This window comes from Ochlerotatus camptorhynchus, unplaced genomic scaffold, assembly GCF_037179485.1.
Source record: "Ochlerotatus camptorhynchus isolate MF236.1 unplaced genomic scaffold, CSIRO-AGI_Acam_v1.1 ptg000096l, whole genome shotgun sequence".
Classification (NCBI taxonomy): domain Eukaryota; kingdom Metazoa; phylum Arthropoda; class Insecta; order Diptera; family Culicidae; genus Ochlerotatus; species Ochlerotatus camptorhynchus.
In genome coordinates, this window is record NW_027040586.1 from 2486368 (window position 1) to 2491869 (window position 5502).

The following is a 5502-nucleotide window of genomic DNA, read 5'->3' on the forward strand; positions in this document are numbered from 1 at the left end:
TCAGGATACAGTTGTGCGGGATGCCTACTTTCAGATAGTGCTGAGGAAGAGATGGTATTTTGTGACCATTGTCAGAAGTGGCACCATTTCGGTTGTGCTGGTGTTACTGAGGATGTGAATGACATTCCTTGGAGCTGTCCGGAGTGCATGAAAGTTGCCGTCGGTGATGCTGCGCTGCAAGAGGAGCTGAAGAAGTTCGAAGAGGCAGAAGCAGGAGCTGGAAAAGGAGAAGATTTTGTACCGGAAGCGACTGGAGATGCAGCAAGAGATGTTCGAGATGCGCCAGCAGCTGCAAATGGAGAAGCGGGAAATGGAACTGGAGTTCGAAAAGGCGCAAATGAAGAAGAAACTTGCCCAAGAAGAAGTTCATCAGAAGAAGCTAGACGAAGCGGACAGAAATGGAGGAGAAGCTGAAACAGTTGAAGCTGCAGCGAAACAAAAAGGCTAGTGGTGAAAAAGGGCAGGAAGAAGGAAAAGGTACAACCGAAGGGAATGAAAAAAGAAGTTCGAAGGATAAAAAGCAGAAGAAAGTGAATCAGGAAAAGGCGAAACCAGGAAGAGGAGAGCTCGAAAAGAAAAAAACACACCTTTCGGACACCCAGAAGTCCTGATGAAGAAGAAGGGTAAGATGAATTGCGGTAAGCTAAAGAAGAAAGTAAAAGAAGTATCGGAGTCAGATAGTGGTGAGAGTTCCGATGATGAAGAAGAAGAATCCTTGAATGAAAGCTGTGAAGAAGAAGAACAAAGCTCCGGAGGGGAAGAAACTACAGATGAAGCATAGACTAACTCATATACTCACTAGTAGCTTATTGAACGATAGTCATGAGAAAGTCGAATCTCTCGTTCCGTTTTTGACAACAACAAAAAGTGAGAGTGGGATGCAAAACTCAAAATTACAAAAAATTAAGTTAAAAAAGCTTAAATTTAGGGTATTTTTTTTCTCTGTGTAGAAAACATATTTGTCATTCTGGTTGCGCTGGTCGTAGCCAACAGCTGATATTAAAAAGGCGGTTTAGGTGTTTAGGTTTTTTAAAATGCTCGATTAGAAGAAATGCGCCAAGTTAAGTAGACCAAATTTTGATTGTAACACCCTTTAAGCAAGCATTTTATGTGTCACATTGTAGAACGACGCACACACTTGCCACGATTCTCTCCAAATCCCGTTCAACAGAAAAAAAACATACGAAATCGAGTATGAGCTTCTTATTCACTTTTGGCTTTTCCATATTCCATAGCATGGAAAAAGCACAGGTTGCAACGTTCGTCGTTCGAATCCAGTCGGCAACCTCTTTTTCTATTTTTTTTCGACATGATTCATTTCACTCACTAATACACTCTATATTTTTCTTTCTCCATTTTCTTGCATCGGACCGCAACTCGGTATATATCATCCTCCGTTCATACGGTCTCCACTAACAACCTGCGATGATGAATCCATCATTATTGAAAGCATGTATAAGAACGTAAACGCGATGATCAATTCTCTTCGTCAATTTTCTCTTTTGTTAATAACTCGTTTGGATTAGTTTCTCGGTGCGGTGCTGTTACACTTGATAGCCAATACAACCTTTTGCAACACTACATTGAACAAATTCCAGAAAATTGTTTCGCTTAGCTGTAGCAATGTAAAGAGAAAATCGATGAAGAGAATCGATCATCGCGTTGACGCCATTATGCATGCTCACTGTCGATATCTTATACCACAGACAGACATACAAATTAGTACAATTGTACTCCTTTAATCTAGTACCTCCAAAAGTACAATTTGTGGTACTAGCTTAAAGCAGTACAACGGTAGTACAACAGTGAACTTTGTATGTCTGTACAAGATATTACATCCTCTAGTTGGGTGTAGAACAATATATCTTGGGTTCACATTGATCGATTATCTTCATCAATTTTCTCTTGCAATAATAACTTAGGGACATAACCGTTTCATGTCGTGTTTGTCGTATCAGAAGCTAGATAATAGCTTCTTTCATCGATCTGTGTGCTGAAAATAGCTGGGAATGTCTGACAATGGCCGTGAGGATGTAAAGACAAAGTCGACGAAGTGAATCTGTCAATGTTAATTAGGAGCCAATGCATTGTTCAGCTTGAATTATGATAAACTGAATCTCATTTGAGTTTGTATTTAATCTGTGTGGTGTGTGTGTGTGTGTGTGTGTGTGTGTGTGTGTGTGTGTGTGTGTGTGTGTGTGTGTGTGTGTGTGTGTGTGTGTGTGTTTACAATCTAACCCCCACTGTCCGGCAGTGTTATTATGGAAGAAAACTGCTTTTTATTACCCTTAAATTAAAGCAGGTTTAGTCCGGGAGTTAGAAGGTGTTAGCTCTATTGCAGCTCCAGTGACCCATTTCAGAATGCCTGGTAATTCACGACCACTCCGAGGTCACTTTTACTTACAATAATAATAATTTACTCTACCTTTATCAAATGGATAATGGTATCCTAAACACACTTCCAGATTCAAAAAATATTATTTCCAAATCTGGCACGTATATAGTTTTGAAATTTGTTCAACTGTATTAAATCGATTTGAATGGACATTTCTTATCAATTTTGTTTCGAATACCTCTTGATTCATCTGCTGGCAGCACTTACTGGCCCTTACCGGCGACCAACGCGTCTGCCCGCTGAAGCAACAACTCCTAAATCTCAAAGCTCTCCGGACGTTCACTCGCAAATGCAATCGAGATATGTATAAGAACAATCTTCAACTGGAACGTACTCATCAAATCAATACATCCGGGAGCACATTCCCGATTGTTATTTTTCTCTCGCAAACCCGTCGTCGTCGAATGACAAAAAAAAGGGAACACGGTGAGCAATTCTGTGATACGGAATTTTCACTGAACATAAACCGCGAATTCACGAATTTTACCACACCCAACTGCGAAACACGTTAAGAAGCACTTTTGGTACACTTTCGTTCAATTTCTTTCGAAAACACAAAAATAAGTTACAAGCGAGCCAACATCAACACCGATTGTGCCGAGCTTATTCAAGCACCTTGCAGCGCGTAAATAATTTCTGGTCCAGGAGAAAATCAAACAACGCAAATTGCGACATCTCTTCTGATGCTTGCAAACATGTTGAATCACGTTTTCTTTCTCTATTCTGAAACGTCCTGGAAAGCGAGAAAACTACCAATCACACACGTATAAACGTCCGGGAGGTAGAGCGCCATCGCTAATCCGGCAAATGTAGCCGAAAACTATGAAAGCGAACGCACGCACAAAACAGAGAAAAATCTTAAAACACAACCGTATCCAAAGGCGCTCGAAACTGCACCGATTTGAGTTTGTATTTAATCTGTGTTCAAATACATTTATCAATTAGTGAAGGCTGTAATTTAATAAATTTAAAGTAAATTTAATTGTTTTTTTAATGATATTATGAACTTATCTATTTCGTTAACACAAGATATAGAGCTATATTTAAATTTATAAGCATTATGGCATCATTTTGATAACTTTTATTTTTTGTCCGCCTTGCTTGCGCTGATGTATGCCATGAAAGTTGTATATCGTATACTGACAAGTCAAGATGTTACAATGACAGTACGGTACATTTATGTAGTCTCCATTTCATGCAGTCCCAAAATGGTAAATGTAATAAAAGTTGAAGACAAACGCAAAATTGCAGTTGTGAGTTATTAAACTTTGAAAAAAATCGAATTAAACAATTATTATTTCATAGGACACTTACATCCCAGATGACCGAATTCTGAACTAAACTTTGCACCATCCATTAGGCCTTCTTCTTCTTCCTCGCATTTCAAGCTTATTGCATATCGCATATTAGCTTATTGCGTGCTCTCAACTTAGTGTTATAGATGCACTTCCACAGTTATTAATTGAGAGCTTTCGATGCCTGTACCATTTTTGCATTGGTATAATTGTGTGGCAAGTACAAACATACTTTATGCCCCAGGGAAGTCGAGAAATTTTCCAACCCGAAAAACTCCTAGACTGGACCGGGAATTGAACCCAGCCACCTCCAGCATGGTCTTGCTTTGTAGCTGCGCCTTTACCGACTGAGCTAAAGGAGGCCTTGTCTATCTGAATAACTTTGCCAAAAGTAGCAATCTTCTATCTAGTTCAGTTATCAAGTTAAAGCAAATAATCACTCCCGCCGTCTGGTGTGAAAATTCTGAACTGAGCTGTCCACTCTACAATAGGTCTTATTAATTTGAACAAACTGAAGACAACTACCTTCTATCTAGCCGGGATGTAAACTTAAGCAAGTCATTAGAATCTAAATTTAAAATTAAACTAATGGCACTAGTGTTGAGTGATGGTGAGGTCTTGTTATTCGGAAAAGCTTTACTGAGGACAGCAAACATCTATTTAGTCATACTGTCGAGTTAAAGCAAGCAATCTCGAAACAAACTTTTGCCAATAACTTTTCGAAAACATCATCAATTTTTGGGAATTTTCGGGGGAAAGTTTTGGCTCTAAAATACCTTCCAAACAAGTGTCAAAACATTGAGTTTTATGTTTCACAGGCTTCGAAAACCTTAAACGGCCTATTGCTTCACCGTACTCTAATATTTGGCTTAGAAAGTGTTTAATAGATAATAGTTGTAGTGCTCTCAAAGTCCTCCAGAAACTGGAGAGTGCAAATGTTATACCGAGTTGGAGCAGTCCTGTTAATTTACAAGTATTGACCATTTCTTTCGAAAATGTGAAACGTATTTCCTATCAAATTCACACCGCTCATTTGGCTATCTATATGTATATTTTCCAGTAGGAATAATAATCCAAGTTCTAATCCATCTGTAAATAGAACTACAATGTAGCTGAGCTGATCTGGTTACTGTTTGACTTGGACATTTGCATTGAAGACGTTTACGTCCTTAACAACCCTGCACTTCATAGATAAGTAACTAACTAAGTAATCATTACCAATGGACCGAAAACATGATCGGGATGCTTTCTGACAATAGGATGAATGCAAAATTTCCAGTCTACTTGCTGCAACTCATTCGCAAACGATAAGTAGAAGTGTTAACTTTGTTAGGACTTGTCATGATAAGAACTGTTCGATAGACATTGCTGGGAATCAATTATTCGATCAGTAACGCATATTTGTTTTGCAATAATAGACACTATAAAATGATGTGTAAATATTGACGCCCTAGTGACCCGAAAAAGTCATGTAATGAATCACTGTAATAGATACGAATCAGAGTATAACTAACAGGATTAATTATTACAGTAATTCAGTGACGTTTGAAGTCATTTCAATTCAAGATTCTGAAAACGACCGGAACAAATTTCGAGCTAAACCAACCGCAAAACATTACTTGCATCATCGAATTTTCGATTGGCTAACATTTATCAAGCCAATTGAAACACGCTTTACTGACCCGTACAAGAAATTCCACCGGTTCTAACAATCTGCTTCTTATCGTCTCACCATTCACAGATTTGAGAATAAATCTCCACACATACATACACTCATAGCGGCGAAGGAAGATTCTACCAAGGAAAGCGCAG